Here is a 12,552-nt window from a genome sequence, read left to right on the forward strand (position 1 = left end):
AAGCACGGTCTGAGAATGAAAGTGAGAACAGTTCTCTTTTCAAAGTGGAACATTTAAGATGTGCATGCAGGGCCAATAATGGGTCTACTTTTCTGATTTCAGGGTTAGGGGTTAGGACCTACAGAGGTAAGAGAATTGTGCTCTGCTCAATAGCTCAGTAGTGTCAGTAAGGGTTGTCTTGGTGAGAGTTTTTCCCTGTGCAGTTAAGAAAGGTCACTTTCTGCTCCTTGTGGCGTTGCCATTATTGTAGAAAGTTTTCGTGGAGAGCATCAGAAAAACACAAATAGTTTATTTGTAATTATATACTAAAATTGCTGATTTCTTTTAACTCAAGTTATATGATCAATTTATAACCACATATAATTAAATAATTATAGATAAAATATATGCTAGACATTGTGTGGGGGTATTTTTTTTCTTGAAAACATAAAAAATTTGAGGGATGAATAAAAAGTTCATAGTTTCAATATTATTATATACGGTTCATTAGAGTTATTGATTATCTCTCATTTTTTTCCTTATGCCAGAAATGTGTCCTGTAATCTTTATCCCTGTTAGACCCAGTTCAAGTCCAAATGTTTCATACCAAGATCCTCCAGTAAGCATGGCCTGCTCACTGCTGGATGGAAATTGAAGGGGTTAGAAAGAAGAAAGGAATTTCCCATCTCACAGAGTCTAGAAAGACAGTTCTTGCATCCCATGGGGAAACCTTGACCACATTACCCTGTAAACACAAAGATTGCTTTAGGTGTGTTAGCTATTAAACAGACTTTTGTGGTTTGGCTTTGGAGCCAGCTACCACATATATACAGTAATGTGCTTGTGAGAAATAGATTCATTGAGTAGTACAAACTGTTCAAATGATTGGGCTACAAACAACTCCTAGATTAGATACTATGAATAATGTTTGCTTCTTTCATTTCCTTTGGCTTCCTACAGTTTAAATCAGATATTCCAAGTCAGATAGTTGCTGATGTTACAATGTTAATGTATCTTGCTACAACTTTATTTATTTATTTATTTATTGAGACAGAGTCTTGCTCTGTTGCCTGGGCTAGAGTTCAGTGGCTTTATCATAGCTCACAGCAACCTCAAACTCCTGGCCTCAAGCTATCCTCCTGCCTCAGCCTCCCAAGTAGCTAAGAATACAGAAATAGACCACCACACCCAGCTAATTTTTCTATTTTTTGTAAAGATAGAATCTTGCTATGTTGCTCAGGCTGGTCTCAAAATTCTGGCCACAAGAAATCCTCTGGGCTCAGCCTCCCAAACTGTGGGATTATAGGCATGAGCCACCACACCTGGCCCTAAAACTACTTAACAAAGGAATAACTTGGACATGACACAGGCTCAGAGGGGCAATCCTGCTTCATAATAATTTTCTTTGAGATAATGACAGGTTTCTATAAAACTCTGCATTTTGGGGGGCAAAATCTAGGTGAGTGTTTTGCACAATGTTGAATAAAGACAATGGATTCTATAGGTTGGTACAAAAGTAATTGCAGTTTCAGACCATGAATTTTAAATCATTATAACTAGGCTCAGACAAATCTTTATTAATCAAAATAGAAACCATTACAATCAACACATTTTTGCCAACGAGAAATAAGTTTGTTTATTCCTGTTGCATAAAAATCCATGCTTTGGGATTCGAGGAACTCTTGGAAAGCATTTTCTGCATCCTGCTAGCTGTGGAAGTGTATTCCATGCAAAAAGTTGTTGGGATGCTTGAAGAAGTGGTAGTCAGTTGAAGAGAGGTCAGGCGAATATGGTGGATGTGGCAAAACTTTGTGGTCCCATTCGTTCACCTTTTGAAGCATTGGTCGTGTGACATGCAGTTGGTTGTTGCTGTGAAGAAGAATTGGGTCTTTTCTATTGACCAGTGCCAGCTGCTGGCATTGCAGTTTTTGGCGCATCTCATCAATTTGCCAAGTGTGCTTCTTAGATGTTATGGTTTCTCCGGGCTATCATGGATCAGACCAGCAGCAGACCACCAAACAGTGACCATGACCTTTTCTTGGTGCACGTTTGGCTTTGGTAAGTGCTTTGGTGCTTCTTCTTGGTTCAACCACTGAGCTGGTCATCATTGGTTGTCATAGAAAATCCACTGTTCATTGGACATCACAGTCTGATGGAGAAATGGTTGGTTGTTGTTGCATACAAAAAGGGAAGACAACACTTCAAAACAACAATTATTTTGATTTTCAGTCAGCTCGTGAGGCACCCACTTATTAAGTTTTTCCACCTTTCCAATTGGCTTCAAATGCCAAATGACTGAAGAATGGTCAACGTTGAGTTCTTCGGCCACATCTCGTGTAGTTGTAAGAGCATCAGCTTCGATGATTGCTCTCAATTGATTGTTGTCAACTTCTGAGGCCCAGACACTGCACTCCTCATCTTCAAGCCTCTCGGCTCCTTTGCAAAACTTCTTGAACCACCACTGCACTGTACATTCATTAGCAGTTCCCGAGCCAAATGTGTTGTTGATATTGCAAGTTGTCTCCACTGCTTTGCTACCCATTTTGAACTTGAATAAGAAAATTGCTCAAATTTGCTTTTTGTTTAACATCATTTCCATAGTCTAAAGTAAATATAAAATAAACAGCAAATAAATCACTAGCAAAAAAAAATAAAGTGGGAAATGCACATTAAAATGATGTATAACATAACCACATTTATTTAAGAATGTATTCCAATATCAAAGGGCAAATTTCAACAATGCTAAAACAGCAATTACTTTTGCATCAACCTATAAAATGTCATCAAACTCTACTTTAAAGAGACACAACCTACCCTTAATCCACATAGCAATGTATTTGCAACTCATTCTGTTGGCCTTTAAGCAGTTTCTGACTATAGAATTTTTCAGCATTTCATGGTTATGTCTGCCTTTCTTCCTTCCCTCCCTCCTTCCTTCAGCAAAGCTAAATGAGTACCTATGTGTCAGTTACTATATAAGCTCTCCAGTAAGGATATGTCTAACGGCAAGGAACTCCCCGCCTATTCTAGTAAATAACTTGAAACCACAGAAAAGCATTAAAAATAGATTGAGGTAATATATGAAGATTTACAACATTTCCAGCTCGTTGTATGTTATCACGTACAATTTATCATTCAACTTTCAGAACAATCTTTGAGTGAGGAAACTGAGATGCACAGAAGTTAAGGGTCTTATTCAAGAGCCTGTGGTAAATTCTAGAGCCAAGATTTAAATTTAGTTGCCTTGCAATGACGTCCAGTGTACTCTTACTGATTATAGTCACAAATGAATGCCTGGACATTGTCTCAGTTTTAAAACTAAGCCTCACCTATTTTCTGAATGGCTAGACCAGAAGACTTGCTACATTGTAATAAAACCTGTTCTGTTCAGGGTAACCAGCTGCCTAGAACTGTGGTCCTATCAACTACATGTTTAATTTATACAAAGTTTCCCTAATGTTTAAATAGAAGAATTAAACACCAAAATAGTTAGGTTTTTGTCTATATGATTACAAGTAATGTAGCAAACCAGTCCATAGAACCATTTATATTTGCTCCTGATTGTACAAAAAAACTCATCAGAACAAAAATATTAACCAGAAGTGGCCTAAATATATTCTACCTACTTTCATTTGTTTTTGAATTCCTTCCCCAAAGCTGGATACCCAAATGAACCAAGTTATGGTCAACTATAGTTCTCAAGCCAGGGGCAAGACAGGGTCAGCTTCCTCTGCCCTCTTATGTGGAGGTATTTGGAAGAAAGTTTTACTCCCCAGGATCTAAGTCAAAACCCCATAATAACCTAACAGGAATGGATTCTAGTTGTTTGGCAATTTTACTATGAATATGTTTGAAAGTCAAATTTTGCCCATAATCTTGAAAGATGAGAAATTTGATAAACTAAGGGGAATTTCTGTTCTAGAGATGAAGATGAGATAAGGGTCTCCAGGTAACATAGCCAAGAGCAGAGACTAACACATAAGCCACTGTGATAAATTCCACCAGATAAATGCTTTCTGTCTTCACAATGTTTGAGTGATAGCCGTGCATAGTGGAGGTCTGTCCTCACCCCACTCCTGGAGGAAGCTCAGCAGTACATATGCTATCAGTACCATGAAGACTTTATAAAAATCCCAAGCACTTATGGTCCTATGTTAGTGCTCTCTTCCAATCTTCCTTTTAGGGCACTCAGCCCCTGACACCAAAGTAACAGTAAAATTCCCTGGCATTCCAGGCTGCTCAAACATCTAACAAGATGGCCAATCCATAGAACTAAAATTCTGTCTTGAGTCTCTACTTTGATCTTTTTGGTTCATTCATGCCCGTTTCCCCTCTAAGACTGGAGTCAGCCTGTCTTCTTTTCCAAAAGGCTAGGGCCTCCCTCCATAATCTCCAGCCCACAGACAAAGCTCTATAGCTGAGTGACTCTGTATTTATCACCCAAAATCAGTACACATTGAAGATTGAAAAGGGACAGTATTAACAATTTTTTAGAAAAACAAGAGTCCAATCTGGCTTGGGAATAAGGTTGTTGTCCAGTATCCATGGTTAATATAGATCTCTCCCACTAGATGTCCATTATAGGGGTGGGCCGCCTAACTCACTGCTGTGCATGCCATATCATTTGCCTGTGGTATTGTACTAGGAACTGTCTGGTCATTCTTATGATGGGCTATTTCTTTAGATTAGGTTTTATCAGTCTGTGGGACACACTTTCCAGTTTATCTCCATTTTAAATACATCTTTAACTTAAGCCCATGCCTGTTATATCACATCATGGGAGAATGTTCCCAGCAAAATGTGCTTAATTAACTTTACCTTTACTATTGTGGATGCCTTGTGATTGGCAAGTATCTACATTTATATTCATCAGATAATTATTGAGTGTCTACTACATGGAAGACATTTAAAAGGAAGTGCATATAAAGATAAATCAGCAAGAAAAGAAATAATTTAAATAATGATTACAGTGTTAAGTGTCATTAAAGAAGTTCATGTAAGGGGCATCTGCTTTTATATAGGGGTTAAAATAGAAGATTCAGGTAAAACAACCATCAGCTGTGTCAGTCATTCTTAATGTGAAATAACAGCGCACTTAGGATAATTTTAGACATATTTTTACAACAGGACTAATTATAAAGTCATGTGCAAAGAGTAGGGAACCACAAGAATAGCGCAGGTAGCAAGTCATCACTGCTAGACTGCAAGGAATGAGAGGAAAAAGCAGTTTCAGAAGCCTGGAGAGGACCTTGAGGGCAGCAGTATCTGGAGTTGGGGGCTACAGCCATGCTGATGTAATTTCTCAGAGAGAAAGCTGCCTCTGAACTCCTGGGGTCCCCAGTTGGCTAACAATTGGACACCAAGGGACATAGGAGCCCATTGATAGAGATCAACATCCATAGGGAAGAGAACTTGGTGGAGATGAGTAGAAAGATCTGGGAATTAAAGGAAAAATGGAAGATATCTACACCCCCACCCCTAACATTAAATGGTTGTCCTAGTTACTACTGATGCATAAGAAATGACCTCAAACTTACAGAATAACAGAATATCTCACAGAGTCCAGAAAGACAGACATATCCCTGGCATCCCATGGGCAATGGTGCTGGAAATTCAGAAAGAACACAAGGCACAGCTTGGCTCTGTCCCATGAGGTCTGGAGTATCTTTTGGGAAAGTCTGAGGGGCAATTTAATGTCCGGGGATAGAATCATCTGCTCACTCAACCGTATGTCAGGCAGTGCTTTTGGCTGTTGTCTCAGACCTTAGCTGGGACTGTCAGACAGAACACCTGTACACGTACTATCTCCATGTGTTCTGTGCTTCTGCATAGCATGGTGGCTGGATGCCAAAAGCAAATGCCCCAAAAGAGAACCAGGTGGAAGCTGTCAGCTTTCATAAATTAGCCTCAGGTTTCACATAGCATCATTTCCACTGTAATCGCAAGTTTGCCTGCATTCCAGGGGAGGGAACATAAATCCCGCCTCTCAATGGAAGGAATAGTAAAGTCAAATTGTATGAAGGGCATATGGAATTGGAGAAAATGTAGTCCTCATTGAAAAACGCAATCTGCCACAACAAGTCAATAGAATTCCCTATATTCCTTTTAGTATCATTTATACGTCTTATATGCCTTCAAAAATAAATTTTGCATTAATGTAATACTAACATAATTTGGCTGATTGTATTTTGGGGGCATTAATTTATCTGATTGTGTTCTATTCAAACAAGCAATACATGGGGAGAAGAAGCAAAGTCCTTTTTTGAAGGTGGATGCTATACTTATAAATTGATTGGTATAATGTGATTATAAATCCTGACCTTTCTTCTGTAATTTTGATGTATTGAACATCTCTAGAATAGTGTTACATGTCTATTCAGACATTAAAAATATTGGATTACATACAGCGAATCATTTGTTTTGTACTGTAGGGATGTATATTTGAGAAATTCTATGTTAAATTGGCTATCTTTCCCTAAATGGTTGTGGTAAGGGAATAACATTTTGTGTTTCCCCATAAAGACCAGTATGAAGCACATAATTTTGTAGTGGTAAAACATAATTCAATTATAGGGGATTTGAGTCATAGACTGGATATATTCCATTGCTCTCAGACTGACTCATTACTCGCTCCATGTGCACAGTTCTGCAATGAAGGAAAAAATTTCCTCTTGGGATTGAATTAAGTTCTGCTAAAGGTATGACTCAAAAACCAAGATATTGGTAGAGGTAACACTATACAGTGTCTTATTTGATATCAGTAGATGACAGTTTTAGAGAGAACAACCCAACGATCACAGCTGAAAGACTGAAGAAAACTTTTAAACAAAAAAATCTGGGGCAATGGTATAGAATGATAATGAGCTGGTGAAACAAGGGACATAAAAAAGTTTAATAGAGAATTTGGTTATACATTCAAGGAAACAAATGCTTTCATGCAAAGCAGACCTTGATAGGTATTTGTTCTATTTGTTCTTAATAAATAATTTTTAAACACCACCATAAAAATAAAGAAGAGAATAGACAATCTGAATAGGCCTATAGCTATTAAAATGAATTAATAATGAATACCCTTCCCAAACAGAGAGTACCAGGCCCAGATGGGTTCACTGGAGTATTATACCAAACAGTTAAGGAAGAAATTATATTAATTCTCTACAATCTCTTTCAGAAGATAGAGGCAGAGGGAATATTTCCTATCTCACTCTATGAGGACAACATTACCCTGTTACCCAAACCAGAGATATTACAGGAAAAGAGAACTGCAGACCAATATCTCTCATGGACATGGATGTGAAAATCCTTAAGAAAATACTAAAAAATTAAATCCAACAATATATAAAAAGAATTACACCCCATGAATAAATGGCATTTATTCCAGGTATGCAAAGCTGATTCAACATTCAAAAATCAATTAATGTAATCCATCACATCAACAGGCTTAAAAAGAGAAATTACATGACTGTATCAAAAGATGCAGAAAAAGCAGTTGACAAAATTCAACACCCAATCATGATATAAAGGAAAAACTCTCAGCAAAATTACCCTGATTTGATTATCACACATTGTATGTGTCAAAACATCACTATGTACCCATAAATATAAATAATTATTATGGTCAATTAACAAAAGTCACGGTGTTTAGAGGAGGAAGAGGTCGGTGTGGACTAAGGTGATTAAGAAAGGATTTAGGGCAAAGCAATACCTGAACTTTAAGATTTGCACAGAACAAGCAGAGAGCCAGCACATTGCAAGCAAGTTTAGAAAAATAAATTTGGGCTCTGACTGTGAGCATATTTTTATATTTCAATCTATAACATTTTATTATTTAAAGTACTTTTATTGAATTTTTAAAAGTTCTTAGCAAATAAGAAATAGACATTCCTAATCTTGAAAAAGAACATCTACAAAGAATTTACAGATTACATCATACCTACCGATTAAAAACTTGTTTTCCACAACAGGGAGATACCACTACATTACAGTGGTAGATACACAGAATTATACACTTGCCAAAACTCATAGAAAGTAGAACACTAAGCGTGAACCCTGATGTAATGATGTATCAATGTAGGTTCATCAATTTTAACAAATGCACTGCTCTGATAAAGGTTGTTGATAGTAAGGGAGGCTGTGTGTGTCTGGGGGCAGGTACATGAAAACGCTCTGTGCCTTCTGCTTAATTTTGCTGTGAACCTAAAACTGCTCTATAATAAAGTCTATTATAAAATCCAAAAGAGACTAGGGCAGTATAGATAGCAATATGATCTTACTATTAATGGAACATTTGTCCGATTTTATATTAAAGGGAAATTGTTATACTCCAACCAATGGGTATATCACAGTCACAATCCTGGAAATCAATTTGAAGTCTTCTAACCTCAGATTTTGGTGGTAGTGGGGTATGCTAAACCTGGTGTGTAAAGACATGGAGATTTCTATAATTATTCTTGACTCAAGTTAGAAGTGGGGCAGATACATGGCTTGGACAACGCCAGCTCCTCTGCAGCTTCATTCTCTAAATCATAATTTTCAAATATGCTGGAGAGATCCCATTTACTGGGGCCTTCCTGGGTTAAGGGTGGCTTGGCAAATGGCATAGGCCCAGGTGCCCCATCGTGGAAAAGAGCTCTGCCACAAAGTGAAAAACACACAACCACCACCACCTCCCAAGTCATACGATGTTCGCCCTTGAGCCCACCAGGAACTGCATAATTTAATCAGTAAATAAGAAACGTGTAGCTTAATACTGAGCACTTGAAACCTAATCTTCCATTGCTTTGAAAAAGTGTCTTCTGTGTGTCTGTGGTTTCTTAGAGGAAGAAAGACCTTTGAAATGCAAGGAACATCACTAACAATTCTGACAAAGAGCATTTTTAGTGTATGAAAAAATAGCTTTAGATTCATGTGTTCATTATCCCTTATGACTTTGAAAATATCATTTTTTAGAGAAAAGATATTTCATATGCAGATATTATTTTTAAATATTTCTATAAAATCCAATGATACATACAAATAACATATTAGAAATATATAGAAATAGACAGCATCACCAATTTCATTGATACTAAGGAAGAATCCTGATTTGGAATTTGGCTGCATGAGCCACAGCCACACTTTATTCTCATTTCCAACTGGTACATTTAATAGCCCCATTGTCACGGGAAAATTGCATCCTTTTTGAATGACTAGAGAATGAGCTTGAGTCTTTTCAATCTGGATTCAGAAAGATGCTAATGCATTCTCTTGAGCACAGAAGGAATATATTTTCCTGGGGTCTAAATAGCCAGGCTTCCTTTTTGCCAGCTGTAATTTTATGGAAGTATTTTCCTCTTTTCTTGACTATGGGTTCATGATGTCAGGGGTAACTCAAGCCATCTCTCAACCCCATTGTACCACAAAGAAGGAGGCAATCTAATGTGGGTTAAAGAAATGCAATAAAATGTGAAAGTGAGAGGAAAAACGGTGTTCACTTTCCCTTAGTGGAACCCACACCGTGCACAATCGTGAGATTGCCTCCCACCTATCTGGGTACTGCCTTTATGGGTTGTTCTGGCTGGTCTGCTCTGCTTGGCCCATGAAAGCAGCCCCAAACTCTGAGAACAACTTCACTGCTATTTTATATGAATATTTTTTAATGAAAAAATCATTCAGCCTCAGAAAAATCCCCTGATTAGTCCCTTTCTGACATACTTCTCTACTGTCTCTATCAATAGACTTAAATAAAATGATGCATGTCTGTATTACATTATAGTTCATTAAGTACCTTCATATACTATCTCTTGGCCAGGGGCCCAATGTCTTCCTTTATCTTTTGCAAAGGAGAACTCTGAGAGCGTATAAAGGTATAAGGTTTAACTCAAGGCCACACAGGAAAAATATTGTGGAGCCAGTACCAGACACTAGGTCCACCAATTTCTTGTAACTTGTCTTCAAACTTGAACATGAGGGTGACTGGTTAAAACACAAGTCTCTAAGGTTCACAACCCCAGGTTCCTGATTTAGCAGGTCTGGGATGGAGCCAAGCAATTACATTTCAAACATTTCCTAGGTAATGCTGCTGGGAAGGTCTGGACATTACACTTTGAAAACCACTGGTCTAGAACATGCTATAAGTAACTACTTGTGTTATTCTCATGTTCCTCAAGCCAGACCCAAACAAATTTATAAAATGTTTCATAAAATGTTTCATAAAATAAAAACAAATACGTAACAAAAGGAGAGAGGAATATTATTGAAATATCTTTAGGTCAGATGCCTCCGTTTTTTGAACCCCTTACCGTGGAGTCCAGAGTTTATCATCACTGCTACAATGTCCTGAGATTAACACAGTGACAGACAGAGGCTGTGGGGAAAAGAGACTGAGTGGGCTTTGTGTTTACAAAATGCATTTCCAGAGTATAAGCATTTTCATCTTTTCTAGTGATTTCATCACATGCTGTTCTCTCAGCAGGCTTGGAGCATCTGACCACCACAGGAAGCTCTAGCTTGACTCTAAGAGTGAGGGTAAGTCTTATTTTTAGCAAGGAAATACTCACCATTGCTAAATGTGTTTGATTTTGGATTTAAACATGGGCTCATTTTTAAAGGCACTGAGGCCAAAGGAAAAACAAATAGCCCTGCATGTGTTGGGAAAGAATTGTCTTGTTGAAAGGGAATTTTTCCAGCTGAAATTTCAAACATTTTTCAGAACAAATATACTACGACCTTAGGAATTTAAATTTAAATTATAGGCTGGTGCGGTAGCTCATGCCTGTAATCCTAGCACTCTGGGAGGCCGAGAAAGGAGGATCACTCGAGGTCAGGAGTTCGAAACCAGACTGAGCAAGAATGAGACCCCGTCTCTACTAAAAATAGAAAGAAATTATTTGGACAACTAAAAATATATAGAAAAAAATTAGCCAGGGATGATGGTGCATGCCTGTAGTTCCAGCTACTTGGGAGGTTAAGGCAGAAGGATCGCTTGAGCCCAGGAGTTTGAGGTTGCTGTGAGCTAGGCTGACACCGTGGCACTCTAGCCTGGGCAATAGAGCAAGACTCTGTCTCAAAAAATAAAAATTTAAAAAAAAAATTTAAATTATAGAATATACTTCTAATAATGAGCACTAACTATGTGCCAGGCAATGCCTTAATAAATTAATTTCTGTAACATTCTTAGCAATTCTAAGAAGGAAGTACTATAAATATCTCCATTTTATTGATGAGATAACTGAGGCCAAAAGAGATGAAGTGACCTACCTAAGATCACACAGATGATTAAGAGGTGGGATTTGAACCCACACACAATCTGCATTCTGTGCTTGGACTCAGAACTGCTATAGGCTTTCCTACCTGATCCAAGATAACTGGCAAGAATCCACTGGGGAAAAAAGAAATAGGAACAAGACTGAGCCCAGATGTGATGCTATCCTAGAACTGAGCTGGCAAAAAGTAATAAATTTCCATTTTGATTCCACTTACCTGCAGTTGGGAATCACTAGTCTGGGTCCAAGACAGGTAACCTCAGACCTGGGTTGACTTGTGAATACTCTTAGTTTGTCTAGGTAAATTGCCTTGATACCAACAACAAACAACAATAACAACAAATTAGTAGTAAAGAAGAAGCAAAAGCAAACGAAATAATGTGATTCAGATACAGACAGAATTAAGGAAGAAAACAATTTTGTTTGACCTGATGTGTCTTAGTTTAATTAGTATATCTAGTATCAATCATTTCTCTTTGAAAGAAAAAATAATTAAAACGACTGGCTTTTTTTTTTCCTGAGTTATTTTGTGAAAATAATTGATTTCCAATAAAACACCATGCACCCCATTGTTTTTTGGCTGATCCATTGAATGTTTAGCTCTTTTATTTATTTTTATTTTCTGTTTTAGTTGTCTAGCACACTTAAATTGGGAAAGTGGTGGGGGGAGGGCTAAGACTGTCACCCTTCCCACATTCACGTCATTTCTTGGTTACCAAAGACCTGAGCTGAGAGGAAGTGACATTAGCCAACCTGCGGCCTCTTTGCTGGTTCAAAGTGTTTTCAACCATCCAATGGTCAAACTTTCTTAGAAATTTTTGGAGTTCTTAGTTTAGTGTTGAAAAACAACTTTAATCAGCATCCCAATTTTAGTTTATAAGGAATTTCATAGGTACTATCTAGTTTGATTTACATAATAGTTCTAACTTAATTCATTTAGTAACTATTCTTATTTTTCAAATATAGAACCTGACATCCAGAGAAGCTCGTGTGGAAAAGCTTTTATTTAGTAAATGACAAAGTTCAGATTCGAATCCCAGCTTTCAAACTATAAAATTTTAGTTCCTTTTTTTCTATAATGTAATACCTGATCATATAAAACAACTACACTGTATTTTTTCTTCTAATTGCAATTAAAAATAGGCCACATATATTTTTTAAAAGAAAAAATAACAATCCATTTTTTCAAGCAAGCTCTTAATGTTTTAAGAATGTGAAAATTTAAATAAAAGTTATGTTATGAAATTTGGAAGCAATTTCAATGCAAAATTTTTTAATTACAATAAATCTTTGGAAATTGTTTATAAAGTACTTTTTTTTTTTTTTTTTT

The sequence above is a fragment of the Eulemur rufifrons genome, chromosome 7 (assembly GCF_041146395.1).
Source record: "Eulemur rufifrons isolate Redbay chromosome 7, OSU_ERuf_1, whole genome shotgun sequence".
NCBI lineage: Eukaryota > Metazoa > Chordata > Mammalia > Primates > Lemuridae > Eulemur > Eulemur rufifrons.